The sequence below is a fragment of the Pipistrellus hanaki genome (genome assembly GCF_964339955.1).
Source record: "Pipistrellus hanaki genome assembly, chromosome: 7".
NCBI lineage: Eukaryota > Metazoa > Chordata > Mammalia > Chiroptera > Vespertilionidae > Pipistrellus > Pipistrellus hanaki.
In genome coordinates this window covers 18,357,487-18,380,113 of record NC_140509.1, presented here as the reverse complement: position 1 = coordinate 18,380,113, position 22,627 = coordinate 18,357,487, and positions in this window count along the sequence as shown.

Here is a 22,627-nt window from a genome sequence, read left to right as displayed (position 1 = left end):
GAGAGCTAGAGAGCTAGAAATGTTGATGAGAGAGAACACCTACCAGCTGCCTCTTGCACACCCCCTACTGGGGATGTGCCCGCAACCAAGGTACATGCCCTTGACTGGAATCAAACCCGGGACCTTTCAGTCTGCAGGTTGACGCTCTACCACTGAGCCAAACCAGTTTCGGCATTACTACACCTCTTGGTTCCAATTCCCAATGCCCCCTCCCGCACCAAGGCCTTAACAATCTGATTTTGTACCTATAGCTAATTATTTCACACATATTTTATTTAATCCTCCTAGAAAGATTAACAACTCTAAGGCTAAGAAACCACCAAGACAATTGTGAAAGACTTAATATACAATAATATTCAACATAAATCTTTAATGCTTTAGTCAAAAAATGCTCCTTAATATAGAAAGGATGACATGCAAGTTTGATATGATCAGCATCTAGTAATCCCTTGCATATCTGTAATCATGACTTAACTACCTTTCTTCAGGTAAGACTATGAGGAGGGTATCAGAAAGGAGAGAAAGAGGAAACGGAGAATGATTGAGAGGTTAGATGTAGGTGTGGTCTAAGTTGGATGTTTAAGCTGGCGAGACAAGGCAGAATATCTACTGCATAAATATTTGAAATCTCACTCAGACTAGCCTGTAGTTAAGGATGGGTAAATGCTCAAGGGAAACTGCATGGGTCTGGCAGAAAATTGCGGTGAGGAGCTTCAGGGAGAAAAAGAAACTGGGGTTTTGAGGAAACCTCTAGTAAAGAGTCCTGAGCATGCTGGAGCTAAGTCAACATAGGAAGAGATTTCTATTCTCTCATGTGTATACAAATCACCCTAGAGTTCCTTTCAAAGAGAGACACTGGAGTCTTCTCCCCAGAGTTTCTTATTTGGTAGGTGGAGGGGGTGGATCCATGAATCTGCATTTCAACAAGTGATGTGGAGGTAGGCACCATGGCCTGCACTTTAAGCATCAGGCACTTTGAAAAACTTGTGTGTCGTTAGGTGTCTTCTTCACCTGGGCACCTCCAGACTCCCTCCAAGTCTCAACACCATTCACAGGGTCAATACTCTAGGCATGTTTCATTTGGAACCATGAAAGGGGAAGGAGCAACTGCATGCTGTTCTGAAGAGTTAGGATGAAGCCAGGACTTGGATCATAATGATGGTGGTGATGATGATGATGATGATAGTGATAATGATGATGGTGGTGGTGGCCATCGCATACCTGCTCACAACATCCCAGGCACTATGCTAACGGCTTTCCATGAGATATACCAGGTGAGCCTCACAGCAACACCATCAGCAAGAGCAGCAGCATTAGCTTCATTTTATGTAAGAAGAAACCTTGGCTTTAAAAGGTAAAGCCATTTGCCCATGGTTACACTTCTATGAAGCAATAGAAATATGAGTCAAACCCAGCTCTCCTTGACTGCAAACCCATGTTCTTAATGCCTGCATTTATGGCTTCTCACCAGTTATCTTCTAGACAAGTTTCCTTTTCAAACGCAAATATCTCTTCAATATTGCAGCTTTCATGGATTCCTCTCTCAGGAGCAATTTCTCCAGAACTATGTTGCCACCCATAACGTTCTATCCCACTTGATTGTATTTGCATCATAGGTATCAGTTTATACTCTGCCTCTGTGGCTCAAATGAGAGCTCCAGGAAGACAGGAGCTGTATTTTATTCTACTTTGCACCTCCTTGCCTGGATGCCAGTATCAACTCTAATAAGTGATGGTTGCAGTGAGCATTTAGATTACGCTACCTTTTCATGCCAAGTTTCTATAGAAATACCGTTGTTATTGTTCTTTTCAATGGGATGCTGACTTTGAAGATTATAAAGCCTCAGTTTGAAAGTGATAGAAATTAAAGGGTGGATAATGATCTGAGACATCTCTCTCTCTTTTTTTTTTTTTCCCTGTCCATGGGAGCAACCTGAAACATTCTTGAAGTTTGAAAGCAAGTTCTTAACTGCGAACAAAGTAACATGTGGAATTTATTATGCCACTTATTTATATGAGCTGAAAGTAAAAATAGGCACAGGAAGGGTTTAGAAACATTTGAAGATGAGAGCTACATAACAAATTGTTAATAACAAATTAGTCTGGTTCAGGGCATGCCCATCATTTCATCCTGAGGGAAAACCATCCTCTTGCCCCTAAAAGGCCCTCTGGTCCCAATTGTGAGAGCTGAGTGAGGGGTTAATAGGATTTTAGTAAGAGTTAATTTGGTGCTTACATTTATATATAGTTTTTTTTTCTTTTTTACTTTTGTACTTGCATTTGATCTTCTCATATGCTGTGTGAGTTGGCACTAAGCTAAGACTTTAGATTAGTGCCACTGAATCAAGCTTCACCTAGCACACCACTGACACTCAAAGAAAATGTTACAGAAAAATAAACTGGGTAACAAAAAGCTTGATTACTTCCCCTTGGGCCACAGAGGTCGCTTCCAAAATCCTTTTGGCACTCACATAATTCCACACCAGTGCTATAAATGTGTGTTTTTTAATTTCTTGATAACTATGGTATCCAAGGGGATATAATAGAAAATACTGATCTTAATAATCAACTTCAGTTAGTTTATGGATGTCATGGGAGCATTCCCTGAGAATTTCCTGGTATTGATATGATTGGATCTAAGTCACAATAAAGACTCTTCGTTTTAAAGGGTCTACAAAAGTGTTTTGAATGTCCTTCCTCCCCCCACATTCCAGCCTCTATGAATCCTCCCACCGGAGGCACACTCAAGGAAAACACACCATTTCAATTCAGAAAGAAGTAGGCACTCAACACATTCTCCATGGATGATCCTTCCCAGTTACTTTGTTATTGACTATTGAGCAAATTGTTCTTAATAAAAATCTTATTTATTAGACTTCCATATATGTACTTAGTATTAGCTATTTCATCAAGGAAGGCTCTCGAGTTATGTATCATATCCATTTCTCAAAAAAATCTTATTACATGTAATATCACTTCCCTTCAGAACTAGGAGTAAAGCTGGTTAAGTTGCAATTACCAATATAACTGCAATATAAAATGAGATGTGTATGTCCACAGATCCTTCTCATTTTGCCCAACTCTCTGTAGGCACAGAGGGTGCAAAGTTAAAATGCTTACAATCAAGGTAACCAGATCACCACTAAGTAAAATGTAGTGGCCTATACAAGGTAATCTGCTCCACCTGAGAAGAATGAAGGAACTGTGAGCAGTACTGCTGCCCGCCGTCCCTGTTGAGTTATTAGTAACAAAAGAAAGAACCTTTGCCCTTGGCACATAAGCTATCACACTTGAAATAGATTTTTCCAAAAGTGCAATCTGATCATCCTTGCCGAATGTCTGTAAACTCAGAATTATTGCTGGAGTACCCAGGTGGACTGGGTTTCTAGAAATAAAAGGCCCATGAGAATAAGTACACACACACGTGCATACACATAAACACACATACACACACAAATGCACACTAATTAGGAATTTTCAGTGCACCCAGAGAAAGGGGTAGATTGCTTGAATCAGTAACCGGCTATAAAGTCTGGAGCCTGGGATATAACCTGCTCTGAACTAGGCACTGTGGGAGGAGGTTTAGAGGAGAAAGCTGGGCAGTACCATCTCTAACCTAAAGGAGCATAGAATGTGTAAGGGAGACAAGAAAAGGAGCACTTACTAAGCCAGGAAATTTGTAACAAATGCTGCACTATGAGTCATATTTCTACAAATTTGATTTAGCAAACCTTGATTGAGTACTTCCTAAATACAAGGCCTTCTGCCAGCTGTCCCAGGTGATGAAGAGTAAGGTCCAGGTGTTACTATAAAGAAGGAGAACATAAGGGAAATCATCTCTCTGTGGACCTGTGACAAGGCCCTCTGCTCAGTGCTCAGCCCACTAACTGAGTGAACAGGCATATGGTTCCCTCGGCAAATAGCATCTCCATTTTGCAGAGGCAGAACCTTAGATCAGAGTAACTTATCTCAGATTTCACCTGCCGCTAGAGTCAGGACTCAGTCTAGGAAGGTCAATGAGGACTTGTTCCACACACTGGACCGCCTCCTTGGAGATGACTGGACCTTGTCTTTCAGGTCAAGGTTTCCACGGCCTGGTCCAGAGCTGGTCTGTGATGATTCATCGCTGGTTCCTTGGCAATTGAAAAGCACCAAGCAGTGCTGTGAGGGACTCCACTTATATGAAGTTGTTTCCTCCCTCCTTTTGTGATAGTAAACCTTCATTTAAGACATGGCGGTGCAGCTGTTGTTATTTTTTAAACTCTTTTTTCCCCACTAGAAAAGATAATTCAAAATTGACACAGTGTCAGTTTGTCATGCATTGTTTTGATTTTTTTCCTTTTAAATGGTGCTTGAAATCCAAAATCTAGGAAACCCTAATTGAATAGACAATTATGAGGTCAGTCCATGTATAGAGTTGGGTGATATGAAAAATTCTAGAAACTTTCAGTGGCTGTTTTAAAATGTATAGCTTTAAAACCAGGGCTTCCCACATTTTCCAACACTCTTTTATCCACCTTTTTTTTTTTTTTTTAATGAGTTGTTCAAGTCACAGGAAAATACCCCATTGTGTGTCCCCCTGGACCCTTCCCATGCATAAATACGTTGCGTGATGTGAGGGATGAGAGTCACTTGTATGAAAACGGGTGGAGCTGTTGGCAAAGCGCACCAAAAGGACAGGACTGTTACTCCCAGTTAGTTTGCTTTTCTACCTTAAAAGATAAACACAGCCTCACCCTCCTCAGCCTGCCTTTCCTAATGAAAGGAGGCTATAGGGAAGCTGGCAGCTGCCTCCCACCTCAGTGTCAACAACTTGCTCAATCGTCACTTCTTCCAGAACGTGTATCAGGCAGATAGAGAGGAACCAGGGATGTCAATAACTGAAAAGGAAACTAATCTCATTTTAGCAGCATCCACTCGGTGGTCCTGGCTCATGCTAGAGACAGAACAGTGAGGGGAATGGCGGTGGGGAGTTGCACATGGGAAAGCTTATTGCTCAGTCAGAGAGGCAAGAACCTGGATTTTTCTGTCTTAACTAGAGGCCCAGTGCACGAGATTTGTGCACTTGGGGGGGAGGGGCCTCAGTCCAGCCTGCACCATTTTGCAGTCTGGGAGCCCTTGGGGGATATTCAACTGCAGCGGAGGTGGACTTCTGCGATCACCAGCCATCAACCTGGCTTGTGGCTGAACGATGCTTCTCCTGTAGGAGTGGACTGACCACCAGAGGGCAGCTCCTGCGTTGAGCATCTGCCCCCTGGTGGTCAGGGCTTGTCATAGTGATGGGTCCTTCCGCCATTCTGTTAATTTGCATATTAGACTTTATAGGATGTCCTTTATGCCAATGGTATGTTTCCCTCTCCCAAACCCAAAGCTTTGAAAAGGTCCTAACAAGAGGGACAAAGAGGCACAACATATCATGTGACTTTCGGTTGTGTGCTGTCTCGGTAATGCCAGTCAAGTGGCTGAACTGGTGCTCCCAGGTCCCAGCCCTCCCCGAGATGAGGCAAAGCCAGCGCCCTGGATCCAACATGTGGCAACACTGGCCCAGCGAGGTGAGGCTCTGAGCTCCTTAAGGGAAGAAATCTTGTTTATTTATCTTAGTATGTCCCACTCCTAGCACAGTTACTGACAACTGGTAAGTCTGTAATAGATTCTTGAGGAATAAATAAATGAACAGGGGTAATTACTGACTAGGTGTTGAATAAATATGCATGAACTTAAAAAAAAAAAAAAAAAAAAAAAAAAAAAAAAAAAAAAAAACCCTGAAGATATTGAGTCCATAGCATTATGTGAGGGGAAAGATTGAGTCAATGGAAGTGGCCCTCTCTTCAAGAAACATTATAGTCATGCTATGGTTACTCAAGGTTCATTTTTGTCCAGATGTCTGTCTCTGTCCATGTCTCTCTGTTGCTCTTCATCTCTTCATGTATGTGTGTATGTATGTATGTATGCATGCTTGTTATGTACATGTCTACCTATCTATCTCAGGTCTCTCTCTCTCACACACACACACATCTTTCTTTCTTGCTTACTCTACTTTGCCAGTGGCTTGAAGGACTCACATCAGAAAAAGTTTCAAAGGGAAAAATTCCCCAATCCAGAGCTTCCTTCGTCAAACAAAGACCCATTCCTTTCACCTTCCTTAGTTTTCTGCTCCTTCCATTTCTTTCCTAGCTGCCAGCCCAGCCCTCTCAGTCCTCTGGCAGTGGACCACACATGGCCTGTGACCTCTGCGAATGCTCTGTGGTCCCTGTCACTTATTCTATCCCTGAGACTCTCTGGGAGACAACCGGGAACAGAATATATGGAAGGTGGTAAGGGTTTCCTCTGAAGGGCTTGAGAAATTGTCAGGCATAAAAGGAAAACTCTAGGCAAAAATCACCCACGTCCTCTACTAAATGAGGCTTGTCATCATGTGCAAAGGACAAAGAGAGCCCTGTTTCATTTGCTGCAGTGTCTTCAATTTGATTTTTTTTCATGCTGTTTTGAAGGCTGTTGGCCAAGGTTGGTGAAGGAAGGAGGAGGTGCCACAGTTCAGCAACCTCTAATGTGAAAGTGAATGATTTTCCGAGGTTCCCTTTTTATGTGACACTCCTTACTGACTCCCAGTAGCACACCCTGCCACAGCCTGCTCACACTTCCCACAGCAGCCTCCCATTGACCTTTAACTACATCCATAAGCAGCAGAAGCCAGGCCTCATAACCAGCAGCCTTACTGTGCACACAGCCAGTTCCTGCTGCACGCTGCCAGCGTAGGCTGTGGCAGGGCCCTCGCCCACAGGCCCTGTCCTCACTACACAGTGGAGGTGCCCTGGACTCGCCCTAGCTTTACCACTTGCTCCTAACAGACTTCCTTCAGATACACATTCTGCACCAATTATAGTTCCTTTTCCGTCACCTATGTTTGTCTCGGGAGCTTGTCACTCCGAAGGGAGCTCCACACTTAGCTCACATCATGGGCTCAGCTCCCCTCAAACATCTGCATCCTTTTGCCCATCTTTCAAGTCCTACATCAAACACCATCACCTTCACAGAGCCTTGCTTAATTTGCACCAGCTGCAAATTTTCTCTCATTTCCCATAGTGTTTTTTTGCTGTGGGCATCTGACAAGTGACATATGAGTGCCCAACCTCACTTTTGTTATTTGTAAAACTAGCCAAACAACACATGCCATAAAGATGAAGCAATAATACATAAACTCCCAGAAAACAGACACCATCTTATTCATCTATGTAAATTGCCTAGCATAGTACTTTGCATAGAGCTTCTATAGAGTATATACACTGAGTGGCCAGATTATTATGATCTCTGAATGCATAATAATCTGGCCCCTCAGGATATATATATTAGAGGCCCAGTGCATGAATTCGTGCATGGGTGGGGTCTGGCCAGCCTAGCCAGGGGGCAGTTGGCTGGCCTGCCTGCTGGTTCAACTCCTGGTTGAGGGGGACAATTTGCATATTAGCCTTTTATTATATAGGATATACACTGAGTGGCTAGATTGTTATACATTCAGAGATCATAGTTATCTGGCCACTCAGTGTATATTGAATGACTAAACGTAACTCTTTGCCTCAGTTGTTCATCTGTAAAATGGGGATGAAAATAGTATAGTTATTTCAAAGCATATTACCAGGATGAATTAAGTTACTGCATGTAAAAACATTTTGAAAACTAAAAAGATAAAATTCTAGGCTAAAACATTTTGAAAACTAAAAAGATCAAATGAACTATTATTTGATAAATTATTACACAATGTGGACATGAGTGAAACAACATTACCTGATTTATCCAGTAGAGGGCAATGACACACACATGGATATTCAGATTCTTCATAAGACTCTAAAACCATAAATTAAAAAGTGAGAAACACTTTGGTATTATGTAAACAAAATAACACCATGTTTCTGACTTTGGCTGTTTTTAAATCTCTTTTACTGTGTTGTCTATGAAATTTGTATGTGTAGAAGGGACCTTTAACTCCATTGGTTGTTTCCAGTGGGGTTCAATGACCTGAAGTTCTCATTTCTCTATTCAAATTTCCACTTACCCCTTAGCCCAGGGTGAAGAATGAGTCCAGCCTAGCCAATGGAGAAATAATGCTCTTTCCACTGGTTTTATTACCTCAGTCTACAGTATTTCTTCCCAATCTGGAAAGCAGCCTGGAAGGGTTTCCATGCTGGGGGAGGGACCAGAGAGACTTGGAAAAACAATGCCAACCATTGTTTTCTCTGCCTGCTTTGGCTCCCCGTAGTCTGCTCTGCTAAGACACTGGAACCATTGAGTAGGCATTGACATTTTGTGAGGACAGGCTAAGGGTCTCAGAGATAAGGGGATGACACGGGTAGTGGATGAATGAGTGCAGGCAGCAGAGTGGACTCACTGCACACACTTCTGCCGCCCACTCAATTCTGAACTCACTATGTTTCAAACAAAAAAATGGCTTGAAGAGGAACATAACTGTCTGATACCTCCCCTGAAAAATTCAATATTTAATATGAGACCGTCAAATATAACTTACAAAATTTGAATAATACATTGAGTACTCCTTGTGTGTCAGGCACTGGGCTAGGGAGGGACAAAGGATACAAAGATGAGATGCCACTCTGACCTTCAAGGAATTCACTGTTTAGACCAGACAGTGGAGGAACACATGAAAGCAACCCAAAATAACTAGATACAAATGTGACCATAATAGAAGTAACTGCAGTCAATTATGCTATAACACTTGTTTTCAGAAAGGATTTGTTCCTAAGATTGTTATATTAGGGAACATTTGGGCATAACATGAATTTTGCATATGACTATGGACAATTTCAGCTGCAAGAAACTTTAGGTGAATGAGGAAAGCTGCACCAAGATTAACTGAGCAGTGAGGAAATATCCAACACACACATGTAGACATGCATCCACTCCCTTGACTCACGGAGTGGGTTCTGAGCCTCACACACCATGCTCAAGTCTTGACAATTTTCCCTCAGATCTCATACAACCCTCCTTCCCACTTCACCAGAACCCACAAGCTGAACCCTTCTGATGCCCACTTTAAGCAAACTGTGGGTCTTTTTGAAGGTCAAGTGCCCTATTTGTTGTTGTATTTATGATTTTTAAACCATTTTATGTGTGTAAAATTGAGCTCCTGTTTTCATTTGATTTCTCTTTTATGTTGGTGTGTCACTTAATAATGTCTTTGCCTGTTGAGTTTTTAACTCTATTTTCCCCATCAGTCTTATTTTCATTGCTTGATTTTGCACAGCACAGTGGTTTTTAGGAGCACATTCAGGGTATTATTGCAGAACGTACAGTAAGCCCCTGAGTGCACAAAGCAAGGAACTCCTGCCTTGTAGGAGGGGAGAAGAGGTCTGGGAATGGCCTTCCCAAAGAGGAACATGGAGAACCAAAGGGAGGTGGCTGAGTATAAGTATCTTTTTATATTTTATTTTTTAATTTGCCTCATTATAAGACCAACAAACAAACAAACAAACAAAAGACTTAAAATGGCTTATAAAAATGCAGTTTATACAGCAAGTCAAAAAACATGAAAATTAACTTTAAAAATTAGGCTGAGGTTAAATAAAAAGAGGCAAGTAAGGTAACCGTACAAAAGGCATGCCTTAAGTCCCATACAAAAATCTGCTAGAGACAAACCACACATTTGTCTCTAAGCTTCCCACCTATCACTGTCTGGCTTCCTATTGGTCTGATCTGAGCCAAAGAGGATTTTACAAAATCTGTGCTAGACCTTACAACATTGTAGTCATAGTCTCATGCAACTATGACACTTAAGATGCAGGTAGTTCAGAGTGTGATGCACTAAATATTAAATGCACATAGTAAAGTTTAAAGACACATAAAATATAATGGAAAAATCTCATTAAAATTTTTTATAATTATGACATGTTAAAATGATAATATTTTGTAAGTGATTAAACATATTACAAACATTTATTTTATTCATTTCCTTTTAATTTTTTTCAATATGGCTACTAAACTTTTTTAAATTACATGTACAAATATGGCTCCTATTATATTTTTTTGCCATCCCTGATCCAGGGGGATGCACTGGCTACACATGATAATAGATCATCATCTATATAGGCTTATTTCTGAAAAATGGTGACTTCAAATGAAGATTCTGAACCAATGTCTGTGATGAGAACCTTGATGTGCTTGGTGGGGGAAACAGCCAGTTGTTTTAGTAATCAGCTAAAATGAGAGTAGCATTAATGTGCTCTTGAGAAAAACAAGAAGCCTCATTAGTTCATGAATCAAATAAAAGACTATACTGCCTTGCTGGAAGTAAGACTCAGGAAAGAACAAGTATTAATCAGCATGAGATGGAGTGTGGTGTGTGTGTGTGTCTTTGAGTATATGCCCATGTCTGCATGTGAGTGTGTACATATCTTTCTATATAGTTTATGTGTGCACTCATGTGTTCTTATATATGCACCCATGTATGAATACATGCCCATGTGTGTGTGTTTGTCTATGTGCATTTCTGGTGTGCATTTGTGTGCAAAGCACTTCTATGTGTCTGTGGTATCTCATGTGTTTCCATATGTATCATGTGTTTTTCCATGTATATACATATGTCCTGTATATATGAATGTGTAGGTGAATAAACTGGGTGGGAGGGAGAAGTGGGGAAAGATACACTCAGAGCCTAACCCAGAAGGTAAATGGTTGTATACATTGAGCTTTGAACTATTCCTATAGATACTGGCAGGTTTCAAATCAGAAAATGCTATGGATAGATTTGCATTTTTTGACAGATCACATTGGCTGTAGTAATGAGCTGACAACTGGATAGGAACAATTCTATAGAGAAAAAAGGATATCTATACATTTTTATAACTTTCTCAAAATTAAAAAAAAATATTTAAAGCTAACATTCTTATATACTCTACAGAATGCATGTTCTTTTTCTGTAGGTGTCTAAAGCCCTGAAATAAAAACTGGAACCATCAACCAGTTCCAGAGGAGGGTGATTTAACATGTCATGTGCTTAAGCACTAAGTGTAGGGAGCATCATTTTTCCCTTCAGTACATTCAAAGGCATCTCATAAGCTTCCCGTCTCATTTTGTGAGAAGGACCTCATGGTTCTCCTTGCTCTTGGACTGAAGAGTAAATAAGACCCCCATGTGGCTGTAAGCCTTGTCCTTAGTTTGCTGGAGTTGGAGCTAAAAATTGAACTCAGAGCTCAGAGCAGAGGTTGTGATCCAGAAATCTACCGGCTTCTCTGCTTATGAGATAGATGCCTTCGAATATCCTGAAGGGAAAAATGCTCCCTAAACTTAGTGCTTAAGCACATGACATGTTAAACCACCCTCCTCTGGAACTGATGTTCCAGTTTTCATTTCAGGGTTTTAGACACCTAAAGAAAATGCATGTGTTGACTGTTTCCAGGGGATGGGAGGGATGTTCTGCCCCCCTCCACTGCCAATCACTTTTACCTCTGACGCACTCCCTCTTAATCTCCTTAATCTGGTCCATTTACACAAATACAAAGGGATGATGTCACCATATGTGTAGTTAGGATATCTGTGCCTTTTAGGAAGGTTAACATCAAAGGACATACTTTTCCTATCCAGTTTTAGAGAGTGACTAATTTTAACTGCTCAGACTCTTCCATATCAATAAGTTGTGCTACATCATTGGTTGAAAAAAAATAATAATAAAGACAGAAGCTAAGTAAATGTTCAGGAATTCTAATCAATCCTTTACTATTCATGTCTTTACCTGCCTTTACCTTGGAATATTATTCAGGATTTACAGAATATGAGTGACAAAAAGTCCCGGTCTTCAGAAACTTAGACTTAAGTGAAGCCATTTAAATGTTAAGCATGCTCCTGAACATTTTAACTGTTATGATGAAAATAATCGATCTGAAACATTTGACAAAAATATGTGTGGAATATTGAGTAGATAAGGCCTAGACTGAGGAATGCATACAACATGGAGCTACAGGGCACTGGACCTCATCACATACATGTGCACACAAGCCAAAATAGAAAGTTGCCACAGTAGGTGAGTGTCCAGGCAGCGCATGGATGCCCAAGTTTAAAGTGAACAGTGGAAATGGTGCATGAGGGCATCATTGGGGGCTGTCAATGGGTCTTAAGTGATTCCATCAATTTGACTTCAGTTATGTTGTTCTTACTCCAGCAGCAGTGATCAGCAGTGACATTGGGGGTGAAGCAGGGAGCTATTAATGGCTGAGTCCATTTTCTTTGGTGAGTTCTTTGTATCTGGCACAGTACTAAAGAGAAACCTGAGGCCTTACTATGTGTAGGTCCCAGGCAGGCTTTACCCCGGGGCTAATGAGTGGCTAGTGGGATGTGGCTAATGTGACAACATTGACTTGCAGCTACAGGGAATGGGAGCTTCCACTGAAAGGCCTTGAGGCTGCTTTCCCCTGCAAAGTGCTGCTGTTTCCATTTTTGTCTGTCTGCCAGTTATACTCCCCCTCTTCCTCATTAATAGATCCGTTTTGTTTGGAATGGTAATATGTTCAGCACCAAAACTCACCTCTCCCGTTTCCCCAGGCAAGGAGTGGCTGTGCAACTAGGCCCAGGGACAGACCTGGCTGGCAGCTCTCTGTGCTCTGTTTGCTCTGGGTCTTTCCTTCTTAGAAGTTAAACACAATGGCTGGAGGTGCAGCCATCATTTTCTGAACACAGGTACCAAAACTATGGGCTAAGAATGGTGAAGCAGTAAGATAGAAGGAGACTGGTCTCTGATGGCACATTTGAGACCGTGAATTGCCCACTGACCCACTTCTTGTTAAGTGTGAAAATCAAAGTCCTTACTTATTTAAGATGCAGTCTTGTAGCTATTTTGTTAATTGTTCAATGTGATCCCAGCTGACACAAACAGCATCTATGCGAGTGTAACACAGTTTCACAGCCCAGCCCACTTCATTCATTGACTTTACCTGTTACTTTCCTTACAGTATCTGGGTTTGTAAATCACAATTTAGAAGTACAGAAGGGTGGGAGTTATTTTTTTTCACTCAAGGGAACCCATGGGCAGCTTGTATTAGGAAATACCCTTTTGAAACAAAGAGTTGCACTTCTTTCAAAATAAACTGTAGATAAGCAAAATGGTAAGATGCTTTACAGTCTAATAGAAAAAACTTACGGCTGCAGGATAGCAATTAAGAGCTTCGTATTTTGAAGTTAACAGATCATGCCATGCATTTCAACTCTGTTACTTGCTTGCTGTTTTACTTTGAACAAGTTACTTAACTTCTGAGCCCTAATTCACTTATTGGCAAACCGATAATTATACCAATTTTATAGGATTGTTATAGGTATTAAGTGTAGAGTACTTTGTATAGTGTTTGGCACAATCAACATAACCTTTGCTAGTGATAGACAAGAATATTAAGGGAGATTATCCTTGCTACTTCCCACATGCACCACTTTGTATAACATATGCCCCTCCTGCCCTGCTCTTATTGGGTCTCCAGGATAGGAGTGTGGTGTGCTGAACCATTCTCAGTCCCACCCTTGGGGACCAATGGGAGAGGACAAACACAAGTGTCACAAGGTAAAGTCTGAGACAGGACTTGAAGAGAAAAGTTCAAGCCATTGGCTTCCTTAGCAATTCTTAAAGAGGGGTCTGATGGAAGTGGGAGTGATTTTGAGAACCCAGGTTGCCTTCAGGTGAAAATTATAGCCACTGTGGGATCATTTGCCCCAGAGTCTCAGACAGAGCCATGCAGCTCCTATACTCAGCACAGCAAAAGCACACTGAACTCCTCAGTGGAAGCCAGAGACCCAGGACCTGGGGCACCTCTCACTCCCTCACTTCCTGTTGGCTAACAAGAAAGTGAAAACCAACATTTCTCTTGCAAGATGCCAAGTTAATGTACGGTACCTTTGGAACTTCCTTGTGCAACACGAGGATAAAAAGATAACGATCCTTGTTTATAAACCTAGTGTACTGTTCTCGAATCCAGAGTTCTTAACCCTTTTGAAGTTTCAAATTTCTTTGAGCATCAGTTGAAAGCTATACACTCTTTTTACAAAAATGCATGTATATACCAATTAAAGTTTGCTTATAATTGTAGAGTTTTCAGAGATTCCCTGAAGGCCGGCAATGGATTCACAGACTAAGGTGAATAATTCCAACTGTAACCATTTTTCTTCTTTCTGTATATCCCTCAGAGCCCCAGCATTCCTACTTTATTTTTAGTGGATTTGCAGTGTAAGATAACAGTGAACTCTCCTTTCATTGCCTTCCATGAAAGTCTGGCTTCCCAGACTTAAGGGCTATGGAGAAACAAATCTAGTTTTAGGTTTGTTTATCAGGGAGGGAGAGTTGCTTTCATTTTGTTTGTGTAGATGATTGGTTTTCTTGTTTGGATTTTTTTTTTTTTTTCCTGATGTGTAGTTGTTGGCAATAGGCTTCCTGGCAGTACAAGGTATAGGTGTTTATGCTTGTTTTCTCATGATGGTGGCATGCCAGTCCAGAGGCTTACAGTTAACCCAGTTTTTCAATAGGAAAAGGTGACCACTGCCTCTTGCCCCTAGTTCATATCAGTATGACCCATGTCACCAGCTGCCTCAGTAAAATGGGCTTCTCATTCATTGCTGCTTTTCATACTGCATTGTTGCTGAGGGTAATCTTAAGACCAAATTCCTATACTTGAAGACAAATGTAAAAATAAGAGAGCATGAAGAACTTGAAACTCTCATGCCCCAGAATTCAGTGTTTACCAGGAATGGGGAACATTTTTCTGGATATTTATAACATCATTCAAGACCCATTTAAATTTATCAATTTAAAAAATTAGTCTTCTATATTTGGTCAAATATTTAATTAACCCACCTCTAATGGCTAGGCACAGCCAGACCAAATGATTTCACGGGTCTTTTATGACCTAAGGGCCAGACAGTCCCCATCCCTGGTTTAGACGATCAAATAGTTGCAATCTTGGCCCCTGATAAAAATTGATTATTGATTACTGTTTACTAAGTGCGATGCACCTTCCTAAGCAATTAAAATTAATTACTTCATTTAATTTTCACAACAACCCTGCCCATAGGTGCTATTATTATCCACATGTTACAGCTGAAAAAAACTGAACAGATACAAAATTTATCAGAGAAAGTAAAAGAGAGAGAGAGAGAGAGAGACAGAGAGAGAGACACAGAGAGAGAGAGACACTAAGGACTGACTACTTCCCATAGAGTTGAAAATTCAGTCTTCACAATAAGAAGCATTTATTGTGAGGAAACTAAAGCTCCCTGGATAGACTGTCATGGATAGAATATTAGAACATTTGGGAGTTCATAATGCAGTGCCAATAGCATCCTGAACGCTACTTTCAATGAGGAACCAGAGGTCACGTACTGCACTCAGCCTGGAACTCAGGTGTGCTGGCCCTGTCCACTGCACCACTTCTGACCCTCTAATGCAGCCAGGTGTCCTAGACCATATGCAATCATTGCCATCAGTATTATTCAGGACAGTGAATCTAAAATGTGGAAAAGTCAAAAGATGATGCTACTTCTACTTGTGTCAAATTAGACACACACACACACACACACACACACACACACACACACACACACTTCACTAAAATTTTATTATATCTTTGTTTCCTTCCCCCCTTCTCTATTTTTGGTGACTAGAACTCTTGGTTCAACCTTCCACAAACTATCAGATCTATTGCACACAAGTGGAAAACACAGTCAAGATATAAAGTTTGTTTTGGGGTCCCTACTTACAAATTCCCTGGTATTTCCCATGTCTGTATCCTCTCCAAAATAATGGGATCCCTCAGGATTGGATCAAGTAGAAGTCCTTTACACCTTAATAAGCATCTTGAAGCCCAGCTATCCCTCTCAGGGGCATTTTGTATTTAAACTCTAGGTCTCATCATGGCATGAATGGGTGTCTTCCTGTGAAAGGTATCTGAGATCTTAACTCTCCTGACTGTGGGGGCAATACTTTGGGGTCACATGACTCCTCCCAGGGTTTCTGAAATGAGAGTGCAGGCATCCAACAGGTGCAGTTTCAGGTAAGAACTTCCTGAAAGGAGTTTTCACAGAGTCCTTGATGCTCTTGGAAATGTGATTGTCACCCGCCTCCCAGAAATACTAAATTCTTCTAGGGCATGCTGAAATTTTCTGCCCAGAAGAAGCGGTGAAATGGATTCGCTCACCAACGGTTACGCTTCAGAAGAGTCTGGAAGTGACAGGTACTTCTGACAACTATTTAGAAATTGTGTCCGCCCGGATTTATTTTCATTTATCCAACACTATTTTGCTACCGTACCTAAGGAAGTGTAACTAATGTCTCCGATTGCACTTCCCCACACCCTGGCCCCGTGCCCGCCAGCCCTGTAGGAGCAGGGCGTCGAGTGACATCGGCAAGACTGCTCTTTAATAGCCAACATTATTTTATTAAGGGAAATTTGTATTGCCCTTTCTCCCCTCTCAAAGGTGCCAAATGGGCAGATTTGGATTTTTCTTGGCTGAGGGAATGAAAGACCAGCGAAGTGGCTTTGCTTGCCCCCCAGGCGCTTCCACCGCAGGTTCAGGAGGCGCCTGCAGAATGCAATCACTTTGAGCAGCTAAAATTTCAGGTTTGAGTTTCATTGCAGACATGCACAAAGCCGAGGCGCTGGTGACAGTATCAGAGTGGGGGCTGTTGTCGGTTACCTGCTATTCTGCCGGGACTTCCAGCTGGCCCAGGTGTATTCCCCGCAGGTAAGGCGGGAGGCCCAGCCGAATGCCACGTCTCTTTGTTGCATGTTATCTTGTTAGTTAAGCTGTCAAGAAAGTTGCCAGTGAAGAGGCTGGGAGTGGAGGGACACACAGAGTTTAATCCAATTAAAACTTCACCGGCTTTTCCACATTCCTGGTTTCCTGGCTCAAGCAAGGAGGAATCTTCTCTGCATGAGGATGGCAAGGGGGGTACAAAAATGCATCTTAACTGTTTTTATGCCAGCAAGGCATCCTATTCAGCATAGAGCCACAGAGAGAGGATTTGTGGTATGGGAGACAGAAAAAGCTCACTTTTAGCTGGTTTCTCATCGGCCTTCAACCCAGCGCTGTTTTGGGTGTCAAAAGACTCGCTGAGCTAGCCACGCGAGGAAGCTCTGCCTCGTTCTACCCACCAGAGGTTTTTGCAGCAGATGTTTTGACCTGGCTTCTAAGAGGGGATTTGGTGATCCCACGAAGGGCTTTTCTCTGCACTGGACGCCTTGGAATTAAAACTAACAAATGCGCTCACATTTAAATCTCACCATTGCATTGTGACACATATTGACACAGATGGTACATTTTAGTGCTAAATCTATTTTTCTTTGCTCACAATGGGAAACAGGCCGCTCAAGCTCCTTTAACAGAATGGTTTCTGAATGAAATCTGCACTCACTCAAAGCAAACCTGTGCGTGAGGCAGCCGCGGGGCCTTGCACACATCCTTCTGAAACGGCGGCCCAGGGTGAGCAAGGGCAGGGCTGTCTCCTCTGGGCTGAGGGCACAAAGGTGGAGGCTGAGGACTGGGAGGAGGTGCGGGGGAAGGAAACAGGAGAGAAGGCCTGCTTGATGAACACAGCTGACTTTGACAGTCAAAGACTGCATTTCCATTTCAGTTTCACAGAAAGGATGCTCAGGACCAGAGACCCTGATGCTTCCAGAGAAATAACACCGTGCACTCTTTCTAAAGCCCACTCGTCACCTGGGAAGATGTCCAGGAAATATTGTTAAGCGAAAAAAGAAAATGGAATTATATGGTCCCATGAGTTAAAAAATCACACACACACACACACACACACACACACACACACACACACACACAGTGTCTGTACTTGTATACATGCAACACTATGGTAGTCCCTCCTTATCTGCAGTTTTTGCTTTCTGTGGTTTCAGTTAACCATGGTCAGCTGTGGTCAGAAATGTTAAATGGAAAATTCCAGAAATAAACAATCCATGTTTTAAATTGCATGCTGTTCTGAGTAGTGTGATGAAATCTCATGCCATCCTGCTCTGTCCTGCCCAGAGTGACTCATCCCTTTGTCCTGTGTATCCACAATGTATACACTCCCCGCCCCTTAGTCACTTAGTAGAACCCTAGGTTATCAGATCAGTTAATGGAGTTTAAAGAGACCATATTCATCTAACAATATAACTACATTATATTGTTACAATTCTATTTATTATTAGGTATTGTTGTGAATCTATTACTGTGCCTAATTTAATAATTAAACCTTGCTATAGAATGCATGTATAGGAAAATACAGTGTATTTAGGGATTGGTGCTATCCAGTTTCAGGCATATCCTAGAAGTCTTGGAAAGTATCCTTCTCATATAAGAGGGGGACGGTTGTATTCATATTGGCCATCTCTAGTGGAGTAAGGGCAGTGGAAAATTATTTTACAGTTTTTTTTATAATTAAGAAAACTTGAGTTCTAATAAAACGATGAGGTGATTAGAGCCAGTTTGAAGTACACTTACAGTTTTCTTACAGTACTGAATGTCTTCTAAGGACCAAGACAGCACTGACTCCTTATGTGCCATAGAATATGTGACTAATGGTTGGTATCATTTAATATTTAGCGAATAAACTGAAGTAATAATTTTTAAAGAAAGAGTGAATTTCAAGTTTCATCAGAAAGTCTTGTTGTTAACAGAAGAAATGATTTACTTTTTTAATGTGAAAAGTTAAAAAATATCTTCTGATAGGGCTTATATGATTATATTAAAGTGGTTTTTAAATAGAAAAAATATATAGCCTATTTGATAATCTATTATTTTTTAGTGATCTGTTTCTACACACAAACAAAAGTCACAAGCTTAAAGTTTGCTTATCATTTGCAGGGAGGGAGTAGTCCAGGGAATTCTCGAAATCCGCCCATGTACCAAGTTACCAATGGATGTTTATGCCAGATATGCTTATTAAAATTGACTGTGAAACTTACATGAGTTTAAAGCAATAGATAATGGATATAGAGGAATGGGAAGACAGTCTTTTTAAAAACCTTAACACATGAGCTGACTCTAACATGATTATGTCTGATCATTGGGGTCCCTGAGTCTTTGGCTCAGAACCTCCCCTTGTGGTTTTCACGGGTTTCTGCCTTTTGTTACTGTTGTTGTAATGAGTAGGAGCTCCGGGGGAAGGCAGTTGAAATCCAGAGGGAGTGATTTCAGACAAGCTGTAAAAGAAAGTAGGCCCAGGAGTGATTCCCTGTGATTAGCTGAGAAGCACCCTGGGGATCTTGCAAGGATCGAATGTTCCAGTGAGTCCACTGTGGTGTGGTGCAATCTGAGGATAAGCCCCAAATCTTCCCGGAAGATGTAGCTGTCAGCTTCTCTCTACACCACCTCTACTCTTTCTATGGATACGAGCTAGTCCAACTCCTCCACAATCTGTGAGCTGGCATAGACTTTGTTCGGTAATTCCTTCAGGCAGCACTTCTCAAGTCTGACTGCACAATAGAATCACTTGGGGAAATTTAAAACATCCTGGTGCCCTGGCCATATCCCAGTCCAGTAAATCAGCCTCTCTCTCAGGTGAGGCCAAGCACTTGGGTTGCATAAAGTTCCCCGGGTGATTCAATGTGCAGCCACTGCTTTACAGCCCTTGGTGAAGCTTTCCTCACAGCAGGCCTGGAACCACAAGGATATTAGTAGCTTCACTTGAGTTTCACCTCTGGATTCAGAGTATATACATTTCCCATGAATTAGCCTTTCAGAGAATGATGGAATAGTAAAAGTTTTCACAGTTTATGGAATGAGTTCAGAATAAGGAATTCTTTTCAAGATGTCTGTTAATTCACTTCATTCTGCTGCAGTCATTTCTGTCCTCATATCTCTAATTTATTATTAGCACAGAAACATCCCTCCTGTGGCCAGAGAAGCACAGCTAAAACTTTGTGCAGGTCAGTTGTTCATGAAGTAATGACCTTAGACCTTAGGACCCTCATTAGCACAAATAATTATGGGCTAATTCTATATATTTTATATTGTTGATCAAAAGACCAAAGCACATTTAAAAATTCATAATTTTAGATGGTCAATGCTGGAAATATTTTAAACCGCATTTATAAATTAACCAGGATGTTTTCCATTGTAAATAATATGAACTAAACTCCAAGCAGATCAAACAACAACATAAAACAAAAAACAAAAATGTATTGGCTCATCCAGTGGATTGAAATATCGCTTGACCCAGGTGCTCAAAAAATATCACACTTCTTTTCCAATAGCATGCAACTCTGTTCTTTGTCATACACTGAAGTTTCAAGCCTTTTCTTTCCAAGTGGAAGGAAAATGGCCATTAGGTGTTCAGTCTTCCATGGTTTCCAAATCATTATCCTTAACACATAGAAATAATTCTTTACTTTCAGAGCTTCTAACTGAAAGACTAATTGTGCTCTGGGATTTATCATTTTGGGCAGGAAGTTAGGGTTCCATGTTTAGCCAGGCCTGGATCACATAACCACCTTGTGAAGGCCAGGCTGGTACTATGAATGGCAGTCCTGGTGGGCACCTGGGAGGAAGCATAGCTCGTTCACAGAAGAAAAGCATTACAGGAAGTATTCTATGTCTACCATAGCATGTCAATTGTGCCCCATAGTTTTCACTAACAATATCATCGTACTAACAAAAAACTTCCTCATATATTATAATCAGACACTATGAAACAATAACTATTACCTAGTAAAATATTATGAATAAGTCTGTCTAATCTATTAAATATGCTTTCTTAATGCTATACCATGAGACACTAGAATGAATTTTACTTGTTTTAGAAATAACTTTTTTGTGGAAAACAGAATAATTTCTACCAGAGTATTTCTTCAGTAATTAACAAAAAAATACATCAATATTACTATAATATAGATATGGTAGAAGTAAGTTTTATTATTTTCTTATAGTTTAAAAAATTTTTAAAGCACATAAAACATAAATTAAAGTGAATATATATACACTGAGTGGCCATATTATTATGATCTCTGAATGCATAATAATCTGGCCACTCAGTGTATATCCTATACAATAAAAGGCTAATATGCAAATTGTCCCCTTGACCAAGTGTTCAACCAGCGGGCAGGTTAGCCAACCGCCCATGTCCTCTCCTCTTGGGCAGGCTGGCCACCACCCATGCACGAATTCATGAATTGGGCCTCTCTCTATAGATATAGATATAGATATAGATATAGATATAGATATAGATATAGATATATAGATATAGATATAGATATAGATAGATAGATAGATAGATACACACACACACTGACTGGCATGAATTGGGCCTCTACTAGATAGATAGATAGATAGATAGATAGATAGATAGATAGATAGATACACACACACAACACATACACAACACACACACACACTGACTGGCCAGATTGCACTGACTGGCCAGATTGTTATGCATTCAGAGATCATAATAATCTTGCTACTCAGTGTACACCAATATAACCACCACTCAGATCAAATCATATCACACTGCCAGCTCTCCAGATCCCTCAAGGGCACTGCCCCCCCTCCCCCATCGCTGTACATTACAACACCTCCCCTCAGCTAGATGGTTTCCACTGTCTTTCTAATTTGACCACTGATGTAGCCATCCCTAATGGTATGATAATTCATTTTGAACTTTATATAGGTAGAACAGTATGTATGTATTCTTTTATGTTTTGCTTCTTATGTTCAGTTTGTTTAAAAATATTCATCCATATTTTTGTAGATAATTGTTCTTGCTTGTTTTTATGATTGTGTAGTATTGTATTGTATAAATACATCATAATTTATTTAATCAATTTTTGATAAATGTTTTGGATTTTTTTTTTCAGCTGGAGCTTTTATGAACAATGCTGTTATGAGCATTCCTACACATATATATCCTTACATACTTTAACATGTATCAGGGTCACATGGAAGGTATGTTAAAACACCAATTTCTGGGACCCACCTCAGAGTTTTTTATTCAGTAGGCCTAGGGTAGGGCCCAAGCATTTATATATTTTGCAACATAAGTTCCAAGATGCTGCCACAAACCTCAGTCGGGGAAAGACACCTTGAGAACTATTGCTCTGTCCCTGTCTATTCAAACTTATTCCTTGGACCAGCTTCCCATGTCTCACCCAGGAGTCAGTTAGAACCTCAGAATTTCAGATTCCATCTAGACCTATTAAATCAGAATTTTAATTTTAATAAGATCCCCAGGTGATTTGGATGCATATTAAAGTTTGAGAAAAAATTCTGTTGGTTAAATATATCTTGAAGTGGAAGTAATTTCTTTTGCTGGGTTATGGTTATATAGATATTGTTAAAACATTTCTGAATAATGTCAAACTGTTTTTATAGCAGATTTACAATTTATACACCAACCACCAGTCTTATGTGTATTTTCAGATATTTTTCAATTTGCTAAGAAAAAGACACAATAATTTTTAACTTAAATGAAACTTCTTAAAATGTTTCTAACTTATCATCCAAAAAACATTCTATTAAGTGGATAAAAATGGTAAATAGTATGAGCCTCTTAATTATTCCACATAGTCCCCCTTTGCAAGTTAGAGAAAATGATGACCTCTTAAAGATTTAAAAAACATAAAGTAATAAAGGGTTCAAAACAATTTTCAAATACTAT